The 13448-nt window shown below is 43.4% G+C and overlaps 1 protein-coding gene across 2 annotated transcripts in view; it reads right to left on the reverse strand.

The window, feature by feature from the left end:
- TAFA2 (TAFA chemokine like family member 2) overlaps positions 1-7340 on the reverse strand; it is a 149900-nt gene extending 142560 nt beyond the window's left edge. The window contains exon 1 of one of the 2 annotated variants that reach the window (XR_014172380.1): positions 5940-7340. The gene's annotated coding sequence lies outside the window, so the exon portion shown is untranslated. Of the gene's footprint in view, positions 1-5507; positions 5710-5939 lie in introns of those variants that run through there. The other variant, XR_014172381.1, reaches the window with a different exon arrangement.
- Between the last annotated feature and the right edge of the window lie 6108 nt (positions 7341-13448).

Below are 13448 nucleotides of genomic sequence, written 5' to 3' on the forward strand. Positions count from 1 at the left end.
AATTGCTTTTTACTTCATGGTACAGTAGACACTTCCCAATACTACCTCAGTAATGGACAGTCTCTCCTTATCAGAAGATTTAACAGAGTACATTATATTATTGCTTGGTAGGTTTGGCTTTACTGTATAACACTATACTTTGAAATTAAACTGCATTTACCAAAATAAAACAAGCCTGCCCATTTGTTCAGATCTTCACTGGAGAGTCAGTTCTGTGTGGTCTTCTTTTCTGAAGCAACATGAGTGGTCACAACTTTTTTGTGTCACCTCATTTATGGAACTCCCTCCACATATCCATTTTCCTGGTACCAGCATTGTTGAGACTTGGGCAACCTATGTAAAAACGTCTGCTGTCCAACTGGTACCTAATGGATTTTGTTGATTTTTAAGTATGGGTGCTGATGGCCATGCACCTACTTTATTTTGGTAGAAACTGTTATTTATGTTGATAATTATTTTCATGCTGGGCAAGCCACCTCAGTAAGTGTTAGCAACGTATAAAAGTTTTAAAGGGGTTAACAGTAACATTGAAAATAAACTATAGAGTGTATAAATTCTGATAACCTTGGAATACCAAATTGTCCCATTCTTCAAATGTATACATAACTAACTTTGTAACTGTTTTCCAACATTTATAAAAAAATATGCTGCTGCTTAAAGTCTTGCTGCATATGAACAGCGACGGCTCTGATGTCTAAGAGTTTCTCATTATGTAAGGACCACAGAAACCAATTTATAGATCCCCGCCTCCGCATAGGCTGCATTATATTTCTTCTGCATATATCACACTACAGTCGCAAGGAATTCGGGACTGCAATCCTTTCTTGACAAAGTATCTCCATTTTAGGCACGCATAATGAGTACCATCCTCACAGCTGCAACAAAGTAGTATCTTATTATTTTATCTCACTGTCTGCAAAGTGTGTTTCCAAATACATTGTACGAAAGAAGCAGCACAAAACCCAACTGTATTGTATTCCTGTGGGAGTGAAAAGCTTTGCACTACAGTCTTAGATGAGTACTTGAGGTTGACATGATTATTTTGGGCTTCCTTTTGAAAGGCAACTGGTAATACAAGGTTTATCAGAAGCTGGATAGCGACTTCTGCAGAATTAGAGCACAAGTCTCTGTATGGTCTGTCTGCAGTAGGAGGGAACCGGAGGTTGACTGAATCAACCATGATCGATAGAAGCTATGATATTAGTGACGTCATCAGTCACCAGACTTTCAGCTGATAACACTTTTACTATAAAGATACTCTCTTTGAAAATACGTTCATGCACGAGAGATGTCTGGATGCAAGCATAGCTTATATATTTTTGGAGCATATACTGCTTTAATTTCGAGAACACGAATAATTTTTCTGTACCATGCTATATGCTGGCATAACCCATTATCTCATTTGTTGACCATTATGCCTTAATATGAAGTTGTATGCTTAGGCATTGTGTTTGACTTGATGAAGGCTGTTTACTGCCTTGATCATTCTGGATATTTTACTTTATAGGAAACAAAATAGTCATTCTTTTCCTATGATTTTTAATATTTGTGATGTCCTTGCACTATTTTAAAAACCGAAGGGTCAGTGAAAAATACTGTGTGTATTTGCTCCAAGGAAGTCCTCTGAAGTACAATGCTTCTTACTCTTTAGTAAGTGGGCTTTGGGTTGAAGCACAATAAATATTAAGAGAGAGAGAGAGTGTGTTAATCCCAATTATCTGTCATAGTGTTTTAATTATGGAATTTTATTCATTGCACAATTTGTGTTTAGATCATAAGGAACTAATAAATTTATACTGTACTGTCAGAGCAATGCCAGTTTGAAAAAGAAAATAACCCGTTCTAAGGTTACTATTGTCCATACAATACAGCTTTGTATTCTAAAGTGGTACTTAAACCAGAGAAGACAACTCTAGCAGCTTTTCGGAATCTTGAATCGCCCTTCATACATTCATGCAGTCTTTAATTTATTTTCTCTCTTTTTTTGCTTTTGCTCTGGTTACTCTGTATGTTCATATTGACGCCATGCATATATCACATGTAGATCACATAATCCTGGGATTGCAAAAAATAATAAACATTACAGTTTCTACACTACTAGACTATGTATTTTTTATTTTTTAAAAAATGTTTCTGATAGTTAACAATTTGAATATAATTAATAAACACAATTCTCTATTTCGATAGATAGATATATAATAAATAAACATGTAGCTCTCAACGCAATCCTACCTACTCAGAAATAAGTCCTGTTAAGGTCAATGGGGTTTACTCCCAGTTAAGAGGTTACAGGATTGCACCCTTAAACATTTCAATAAAATACTGCTCAAATTAAAATGGGCACATGTTTCATTCATTAAGGTTTCAATCCTATACACACTTACCAAGAAGTAATTTATTCAGAATTCTAAGTAAAAATGCATAGGATTGGAATGCAAGTCCTTTTTTAAAAAATGTTGCAATTTGCAAGAAAAATGAATGTGTTTCTGGATGACATTATAGCATAATGCCCTCTGTTCTAAGTCAAAGAGCTACTTTAAGCTACAAGTCTTTATTATTTACTACCTGATATGAATAAATCACAGTTATCTGCCCAGTACAATATGATCTCCACTTGACTGTTATGCTTCTCTATAGCTAGGCAAATCCATAGCATTAAATATTGCATGGCATTGAGATAGTCTCCTATCTGTATGCATGCAACTGAACATTTAGCAGAGTCTTTTCTCAGTTTAGCATTCAGACGTGCTATCCTAATCTGATAGAAGTTCATCCCTAGAAGAGTGATTTTCCCGCCAACTCCAGTGATTCCATGAACTCTTTCTTGCATGTAGCCTTGAAAAATCTGCTGCCAATTAGAATAGACCATCTGCTGTCTATTAGGTTATAAACAATGCTTAGCTAGGTAGACCAGTGCTTTGATGCCATATAGAAAGCTTCAAATGTTCTTATAATAAAATTATCAAATATTTTGATTATTAAATAGTGCTCTGCAGTTTCAGAGCAATGGGGCAGGCTATCTCCTTGAACATAAATCTTTATGAGGTCCTATGAATCTTCTATCATAATATTGCCTTTCTTTACAAGTGGTTTTCTAATGCAGTTATCTTACCCGCACACGTGGTTTTCCATTCCACATAGCTGCTACATTCTGTCTGCCCCAGTGCAATGCTGAAAAACCCTCACAAAAGGCAGGCAAAAACGATGCATCTAGTCTCTGATGAAAAACATTATATACAGTATACCAAGAAATCCCTTTCAAAAAAATTTTTGCATTACCTATTCATTTAATTGGGGCTGGAGCAAAATAATTTCTTGGTGGATTGTGCCCCGTGAGTGGAATCAAGATATTCTCAGGCACATATTAGCAGATAGACACCATACCGTTCATGCTGCTCCCACAGCCATATATATAATACTGCTACTCTATCAGTAATAACAATCCTATCTTAAGATTGTTAGGACAAGATGCAACCGTGTTTTGGTACAGAAAGAGTTAACTCACACAATGCCAAAAATGTTAGCTTTAGAAACCAAGACCTGCATGGGTAAAAACTCCAAAAATTATCGTATTTGCAGTAAAGACTTAACATTGTCTCTCTAATACTCCACCAATTACAAAATCACTTGATGGATATATTAAAAAGAAACTCTGCTGCAAATTGTAGAACCCTCATTATACAAAAATATGTCAAAGACTGTTTCCTAATGACTGTGGTATGTCATCTTGGAAGCAGGTTATTCATTTGCTTTGATGCTCTAAAAATATTTGGCAGTTCAGCTCTCTAAATATATTTATAAGGGGAATATGCTACACTGATACTGGTGAGCCTTAGTTCAAAGTAAGTATGTTGAAGAGTCTGCAAATATAATTATACGTTAATATAACTTCTTGTTCTAGTTTATATTGATTAACAAAGTAAGTTGTAAATCTGATGACAACTTAAATGTCTGTGCCTAAGGCCAACTGATAAACCAGGTACTTTAAATGAACCCTACGCTGCAAATATACCTTAACACCTTGAAGTGCTTTGTCTCGCTTTTGTAAAATAATAATGATATTACAGTATTTCTACAGAAGACAGAAAAAAAATGATCATTACTAATATTATCATAGAGCTTATGAATTGTGGTCTCTACAGTTAAAACAACAAACTTAAAAAGTTCTCCAGACAGGTGTAAACTGCTGAAAAGGATGTACAAAACAGAGCAAAACGATTAACAGGATTACATATATTTACAGTACTCAAAACAGTTGCCTCTTTTGCTCCCAACAGTCAGATCCACAGCTGTATGAGAAACGAAAATTCATGCTTTTGCAAAGGTGTTTGGAAAAGGAGGGAGGGGCATTGAGAAAGTCTCACTGTTAAATAGTAGGTGCTAACCCGGTCAAAATGGAAATCCACATTAATCTAATATACGTCTAATAAATGGAAGGAAGCAAAACAGATGGACCCCCCCCCCAAAAAAAAAGGCATAAGACACAACTTGGAAAGTATTTACACAGGAATAAATGAAATCAAACCTCAGGGTTTATAAAGCCTCTTTTTCCCAGAGATTCATAAAACAATTCCTCTACTCTTTAACCTCTCCCTCCAGTCATTCAATAAAGCGACTAGTCTCCAAACAGAATAAAAATCTCAGGATATATGAGGCTCTGGAAGTTACCAGCCTTGCTCTTTATGAAAGGAGTTAGGCAGAGAAATCAATAGTCTCTCACAGATGGCCCCCCGCATCTCCTCCTGCAGATATTGGGGGGGGCGGGGGGGAGAGATGCAGGGTGAGGATTAAAATAATAAGGAACAGACAGTGTGAGGATTTCAAAGAGAAGACTTGACACATCTCATTGATCCACACTGCAGTACATATGGGTTAGTTAAACACAAATGTAGTGCCATTTCACAGCAATATGCCTTCTTATTTGAAGAGAATGTCACTTATTTTTATTTCGGGGAAACAATTCTTATTTCTGCACCTCACTGCTGGGGGGTGGTTCCCCTTCTTTCAGACCCCACTCATCACACCATAGCTAGATCTACCTGGTGTTCTAAGAAAAGCAGGTATCCCAAAGCCCAGTACACTTCTTCAAATAAGATATTTTTAAATCTCCTTAGAAACCAAGCAGGAATCAACTGGAATTGAGGTAGACAGTTTACCACCACTGGGTTTTTTGGAATCTCTCTTCAGTTTAAGAGAGTGGGGAGGGGTGGGAGTCTTTTCAAGAACATACATACTGTGCACAAACCACCCCCTTGTACTCTTTGTGTTAACTAATCTAGAACAACCACCATCACAAGATTTTTGACTCAACAAGGTCTTAGTAAAGGTACAGTCCCCTTTTCATCCATCACCTTGCAATGGGTGTTCGCCAAACATCCACCCTGGATTCCACAGAACGCAGTTCAAGAATGCTACAAAGGTATAAACTAACCAGTGTCAGATATGCACCCAAATATTGAGGTCACATTTCTCCACAACTTCTCTCTTCTACCCGCCACACCACCTACCCAAAACTCTGCCCAGATGTAAAAAGACAGCTTCTCAGGTTGAGAGATTTACTGTGTTAAGACGAGGAAGGGGACCCAGGTTCCACGTCTCCCAGCTCATGCCAAATGCCCACACAGCCCCAGGGCACACACACACAGCCTTTTTCTTATTATTCCAGATTAAGCAATCCAGAATAACCTCACCAACTGCAGTTCCCACATCACCCATTAGCGTGAACCGACCAACATAAAAAAAACCACGAATATCCCCTCTTAAGCACACTAGTGAAAGTAGAGGCGGGTGGTTCTGGTTACTGGGCGTTAAAAGGCGCGTAACTAATCCACTTTTAGAGATCTCACGTCTGCCCTCTAAGCAGGGAGCAGGAGCGGCTGAGCCCAGCCCATGCGGAAAAGGAAGCCCTGGCGGCGGCGGCGGCGCCTTTCCTCACCTACCTGCAGACCCGCTTCCTTAAGGAACCACCTAGCGATCCTCCTTCAGGTCCCGGAGGGAAACTCCAGCTTTATCGGACTTGCATCGCTTACAAATCCCAAATTCGCCTGCAGCATCCAGTGGCATGGGGGCGGGAGAGAGAGGAGAGAGCTGCTTCAAAAGAGAGCGGGCTACTTTTATGTGTCTAAATAGGATTCGGAGGCAAGTTCAAAACAAACCAGAAGGCCAACGGGGGCGGAATTTGGGGGTTGTGCTATAGATCTGCTTTGCACGGTTTCCAAACCACAACCGTACAAAACGTTAAAGGGGGGGGTTGCGCGCGAGAGAAAAACGCCGCTTTCAACCTTCTCTCTTTTTCTTTCGCCCCTCCGAAAAAGCAAGTTAGTCCCGCAGCCCCTCCGCCCTTTGGCTGCTCAGCGACGCCCCGATCCACTCAAGAGAGGGTTGTTGTTTTTTAGAAAAATAAAAGCAAGAGCAACAACTCCGGACTATTGCAGAGAGATCTCCCCGCGCTCTGTTATTCCATTTGTGGTTAGTTTGCTTTGCTTTCAGCACGCGGGGCCACTTTCGGCCACTTTGCCTCCCTCCATTCTGCTCCCTTTCCCGGGGAATAAAGCGGGCGGGGAAAATTCTTCCTTCAGCGCAGCCAGTCTGCTCGTAGTTCTCCAGGTCGCTGGCTTAGCTCGCTGCTGCTGCTGCTGCTGCTTCAGGCGGGCGATTCGACGGCACCTCGCTCTCCTTCTCCCCTGAAAGCGCGCGGAACCATCTGCGTGGCTGGGGCGGGCAAACAGGCAGGCAGCGGGGGGAAAGCGCCCACGTCCCGATGAGGCGGCAGATGGCGCGTCCTTTGGGTGAGGGGGGAACACTGTTTCTCCACCCCACGCCTTGCTCCTGCGGGGTGCAAGGTCCCCAGACGGGCGAGAGGTCGGGCGCCCCGTCCCCGTTCCAGGACCTCTTCTCTCCGCCGAGGGTCCCTCACGCAGGCAGCCGCCCAGCCCGCCCCGTGCCCGTCGCAAGAGCAGCCTCCCGCATCTGCCCCAAGCCCGGGAGCGCTGCTACGATCCCGGGCAGGCGCGTCCTCTTGAGGCGCCGGGGCGGGCTGTGAAGGGAGGCGAGGAGAAAAGGCAAACGCCGAGTAACGCGGAGCCGCTACGTCGAGGGAGAGGCCGGTCCTCCTCCTGGCGCGCTTCCTCCGCGCGGTGCGGGGCTGCGGTGCCGACGCCTCCCTCCCCGGGGGAGCTGCTTTTCCCGCCTCTCCCGGGAGGCGCGAGTGGACGGGTGGGGATCCTTCCCGGGGAGCTGAAATCCCATCCAGGAAGGCGGCCGAAACCCGAAGGCGAGCGGCTGGCCGAGCGGAGAGCGGGAAAAGAGTGCGGCGCCAGGCTCAGGCTGGCTCCCCTTCTTCCTCTTCTCCCGCTCGCTTCACTCCACTCCTTTCTTCGGGCTGGGGAGAGAGCGCCTGCTGGCAGAGGCGGGAAAAAGGCAGCCGTCTCCAAATGCTGGCCTCTGTCTCCCTCCAGCGTTTGTCTTCTTCTTTGGAGATCACTCGAGTAAGATTGTCTTCCATAAACACAGTTTTAACAGTGAGTCCGTAAGTGACTGTTCTGGATCCACACGTCCTTCCACAGTGGGGACATAGGTTTCCGGGCAGGAGTTGATCATCATGGCGAGGGTTTGCCAAGCGTGCCTTCCTCTCAGCAAGTTTCTCCCTTTCGTCCTGAGTTCGAGCGTCTTCAAAGCCCATGACATCTTTGGTAAAGGCTTTTCTCCAACAGGCCAGTGTTTCCCAGTTGTTAGTGTTTATACTACATTTTTTTTTTAGATTTGCCTTGAAAGAGTTTTTAAACCTCTTTTTTTACCACCAGCATTACACTTTCTATTTTTAAGTTCAGAATAGAGTGGTTGCTTTGGAAGACGATAATCAGGGATCTGAACACTATGACCAGTCCAAGTTGATGTTGAAGAATCATCGCTTTGACACTGGTGATCTTTGCTTCTTCCAGTACACTAGCATTAGTTCACCTGTCTTCCCAAGTGATGTGTCAATTTTTCCAGAGACACCGTTGATGGAATCTTTCGAGGAATTGGAGATGGCGTTTATAAGTGGTCCATGCTTCGCAAGCGTACAGCAAGGTTGGTAGTACAATAGCTTTGTAAACAAGCATTTTGGTTTCCCTGCGGCTGTCCCGGTCCTCAAGCACTCTGCACTTCAGTCAGGAGAAAGCTGCACTGGCAGAGCTCAGGCAATGCTGGGTTTACAAGCATTTGTAAATGTACACTCACTGGGCAGATGATCGAGGCCAGTTGCGGTTCAAACCCACTACCTCGCAAAGCCTTAAAGGTTGGTTTTGGAAACGGGCAGGGAACTTAAGCAAGCCCAAATGCTGGGCTGCAATATTGATGGATAACACTAGGTAACATACAGCGACATAAGAGGAGCCTCAAAGGGCCGGCCCACCCATGAGGCAGGCTGAAGCAATGGCCCCAAGTGGCGGGATATTCCACCCAAGGAGCAGATACTGATGCCAGTCTTCCTTCCCTCCTTGCTCCTGATGTAGATCTTCCCTGGCGGGGAGGCCTGTGCCGTTTAGGGGCCTTCCTCAGGTGCCAGAACGCCCTGGGCCAGCTAGTCAAGCCATAGGTCCCATTGGCCCCACCAATAAAATATTTGAGGGGCCAGGCACCCCCAAAGTTAATGGACATTGGCATACAAATAGTGTACATGTACCACACCATGTGATCGATTTCCTCCCCCCGGCCCCAATATTTTATTCAAGTTGTCACCGCTGAGCCCAGTGTGGTTCTCAACAGCAGCCATCCACAGCAGCCATGCAACAGCACACACTCCCCACTTGCAATTCTGCCTCTGACACATTGGGTGGAGAAGTAGCCATTGTGGCTAGTATCCTTCATGAATTTGCCTAACCATCTTTTAAATCCATCCAAGTTGGCCAATCACTGCCTCTTGTGGGAGTAAATTCCAGAGGTGAACTATGCACCACTGTGTGAAGACGTACAGTGATACCTCGGGTTAAGTACTTAATTCGTTCTGGAGGTCTGTTCTTAACCTGAAACTGTTCTTAACCTGAAGCACCACTTTAGCTAATGGGGCCTCCTGCTGCCGCCGCACCGCTGGAGCACGATTTCTGTTCTCATCCTGAAGCAAAGTTCTTAACCTGAAGCACTTTCTGGGTTAGCGGAGTCTGTAACCTGAAGCATATGTAACCCGAGGTATCACTGTACTTTAATCTGTCCTAAATCTTCCCACATCTAGTTTCTTTTATTGCCCCTGAGTTCTAGTTATTAGAGAGGAGAAAAAAACTTATCTATCCACTTTTTTCCATGCCATACACCTCACCCCTAAGAAAATAAGAGTAGCCTTGCTGGATCGAGACAATTCAATTAGACTTATGTTTGAGTAGATGCATATAGTACTGTAATACAAGGGTTCAGCGTGAGAAGAAGTCACAATGGTATCTCTATTAGAGCTAGACCTGTTTCCAGATTTATGTAGTGGTTAAAAGCAGTGGACTCATAATCTGGTGAACCAGGTTCGCTTCCCCGCTCCTCCACATGCAGCTGCTGGGTGACCTTGGGCTAGTCATACTTCTCTGAAGTCTCTCAGCCCCACTTACCTCACAGAGTGTTTGTTGTGGGGGAGGAAGGGAAAGTAGATTGTTGGCCGCTTTGAGACTCCTGAAGGGGAGTGAAAGGCGGGATATCAAGTCCAAAACTCTCCTCTCCTCTTCCTGGGCAGAGCATTCCACAAACAGGGAGCCACTGCAGAAAAGGCCCATTCTTGTGCTGCCACCCTCCAGACCTCTCATGGAGGGGGCACAGAAAGAAAGACCTCAGATGTTTCAGGTGCTTCATTTATGTTTTTAATGATGTCTTTACTGATGCTTTTACAGTGGTACCTCTGGTTAAGAACTTAATTTGTTCCGGAGGTCCATTCTTAACCTGAAACTGTTCTTAACCTGAGGTATACCAGTTTCGCTAATGGGGCCTCCTGCTGCCATGCGATTTCTGTTCTCATCCTGAGGTACAGTTCTTAGCCTGAGGTACTATTTCTGGGTTAGTGGAGTCTGTAACCTGAAGCGTCTGTAACCTGAAGCATCTGTAACCTGAGGTACCACTGTATTATAATCTTGCATGTTGTATACCTCCTTGTTATAGCTATATAAAAGTGCAGATTATAAATACTTTAATTAATAAATAACTCTTGACTTAAAGTATTGAAAGGGCATGTATTCGGCGAGGCCTTAACATTGAGAAATGTGGCATCACAGAATGCCAGAAAAATACAAGTGTTTTGTCTGCTCAATAGTCTGGAGACTGGATTGCCGAATCCCTACCACATGGGGCTTCAAATCCCTGCCATAATTCATCTGTACAGAGGAACCTCTACTTACAACCATAATCCGTTCCAGAGGCCCGGTCATAACTAGAAACGTAGAGGCGCACTTTTCCATAGAAAGTAATGGAAAAGTGAATTGATCCGTTCTAGACAATGAAAAACACCCCCGAAAACAGCAATTTAACATGGATTTTACTGTCTAACGAGACCATAGATCCATAAAATGAAGGCAATAATCAATGTACTGTACTATAAAATAAATAAGACAATATTGTAGATGAAAAAAAATAACATATTTTTTTCTTACGTGCACTGAGGCTGGGTGGGCTTACCTGGCTACAAGCTGGGGGTGGGGCAAGGGTCAGTAAAGAGCTGGTTCACTTCGGCCAGGGTCACTTTTTTTTCTGGCCAGGCCAAGTTCTTCTCTGGACTTCCTCAGGTTAGTTCCTCGGCGGGGTTTGGGGCTGCAGTGCGCCCTGCTGTGCCTCTTGCAGGGGGCACCTCTTCCACAGCTTCGGGGGTGGGGTGGGGGCCCTCTCCCCAGCGGCAGATGCCCCAGCGCTGCTCCGCAGCTGGCCACGTAAGCTCCGGGCTGCTGGCAAGGCCTCTGTTCGTATCTAGAGGAAAGTTCCTAAGTCGAAGCACCTACTGAAGGTCGTAACTGGAATTGTATGTAAGTAGACCTTACGTAAGTCAAGGTTCCACTGTACTAGCCAGCCCCTTTGGCGAGAGTTGGTGCACAGAGTGAATTTAATGAGCAGCCCAGGATTTTAAAACTTCACAGCAATAAGGTTGTGGCAGCCCTGAGATTGGAAAGCAGCTTCAGAAGCTAAACTGGGAGCAGGCTTAATAAATTGCCTGCTGGAGGATTTTAGCCAGAGTAGCAGTGCTGACTTGTGGCGGGACTGTTGAATCTGCTTGTGGAAAAGACATATTTTAAGAACTGTCGGGAGGAAATTGCATAGTCTCATTTAAACACGTTTTCAGTGGTAAAGTGGTCTGGCACCCAGCCCTTCTCTGGTGTCCAGAGTCCTGCAAAGCAGTAAAAGTGTGGCAGTCAAACCAAAACAGAAATCAAACAATAAGCAGAAAAAGCAGGTGCAGTGGTACCTCGGGTTACAGATGCTTCAGGTTACAGACTCTGCTAACCCAGAAATAGTACCTCGGGTTAAGAACTTTGCTTCAGGATGAGAACGGAAATCATGCGGCAGCAGCGGGAGGCCCCATTAGCTAAAGTGGTATACCTCAGGTTAAGAACAGTTTCAGGTTAGGAACGGACCTCCAGAACAAATTAAGTTTTTAACCCAAGATACCACTGTACAGTGGGACCTCAGGTTACATACGCTTCAGGTTACATATGCTTCAGGTTACAGACTCTGCTAACCCAGAAATAGTACCTCAGGTTAATAACTTTGCTTCAGGATGAGAACAGAAATCGTGCTCCAGCGGCACAGCAGCAGGAGGAGGCCCCATTAGCTAAAGTGGTACTTCAGGTTAAGAACAGTTTCAGGTTAAGAACAGATCTCCAGAACGAATTAATTTCTTAACCTGAGGTACCACTGTATGTGTAAACACAAATTGCCTTATTTCCTAAGTGGTCAAACCACTTCACATACTTTATCTTATCTTAGTTGCCTCCACAACAACCATGTATGGTGAGACAGTATTATTCCCATGTTCAGAAGAAGGGATACTGTTGAGAGATGGCAGCTCAATCCACTCAATTGTTTAATAGTCGAGCAGAGAACCAAACACAGGGATATTTCCACATCATAGCTCATTCTCTCAACCACTACAAAGCAACACTCACTGATTCTGGAAAAAAACAGAATGAGCAGGAACAAATTATACAAATACATTGAAAGCAATATGAACCAACAGCTCACAAAACAGAAATGAATAGCATTTGTCTGCAGGTCTGGATTTAGCATGGTTAAATGCAATATGACTGATATTCCAAAGTTCTTGCAAAATAAAATAATTTTAAAAGTTTCTTCCCATTTTCTCTTTGGTCTTTCTCCTAGTCTTAGGTTTCTACTTTTCAAAGAGAGAAAGAGAGACTGGTGCTTTCTTAGTTCAACTTTTTGTAGAACATAACACAATTGGTGTGCCAACTTCTTATTATAACTATCCACATCTGAACCACTCTGTAAATTTCACCTCAATCAGAAAAGGAAATAACAGGTTGCTGGCGGTGTGTGTGTGTGTCTGTGTGTGTGTGTGGAGTAAATAAGAGTACTAGTCTGCTTCTGCCACTAGATTTGAATTAATATTTTTTTCATCCCAGTGCATTCTATACTTTGAGTCTTGATGTATTTCTTCAAAGGGGAACAAAAATAGATAGTCATGGTAGACACAATTCTCACCTTAATCATTTTCATAAGAAAAATGGAAGTGCAATGCTAGAACAAATAGAATGAAGAGGATATGATATATTCTCTCAAAACACTAAAACACAGAGCTGCCATTTCAGAAAAAGCATATTAGAATTCACCTGCAAGGCCTTTCCAGCACTAAAATAAAAACCCATTCTTTCCTAAAGTAAAATATAAATTCGCTTGTTCACAGTAATTTTAAGTACAGATTGCATTTTATATTGACTATGTTTGACACACCCTCATTGTTGCTTTTCTAAGCAGTCAGTTCAAATGTCAAGAACGCCGCATGGAGGAGAACACTGAAAATGCTTCTTTGTGGAGACAGCTCAACTTGCCAGATGGATCTGCCTGGTCAACTGGAGTTCCTCCACATCATTCCCAGTGGTCGGATCCAGTTGTTCTGCCGCAAGTGAGGAGTGCCAGATGGATCTGCCTGGTCAACTGGAGTTCCTCCACATCATTCCCAGTGGTCGGATCCAGTTGTTCTGCCGCAAGTGAGGAGTGCGAAGGTGTGTCGTATGCAAATAGAGTACCGACTTCAGTTTCTGCTCAGTAAGTCTAATATTAAATTAAGCTAATGAGTGCTAATGTGTCTTAGTAATGCTGCTTCCTTCATCAGCACCACAAGAGATGACCCAATTAGGATGACTTAAATGGGTTAGAGAAAAAAGCATTTGCATGTTCCAGAGTTCCTAAGTTCCTTTTACATACTTGGGGAGAGTTTCTAACTGACCAATAAGGACTGTCTGATTCCTTATGGTTCCTGGTGGTTCTCC

This window comes from Podarcis melisellensis (assembly GCF_964234715.1).
Source record: "Podarcis melisellensis genome assembly, chromosome: 10".
NCBI lineage: Eukaryota > Metazoa > Chordata > Lepidosauria > Squamata > Lacertidae > Podarcis > Podarcis melisellensis.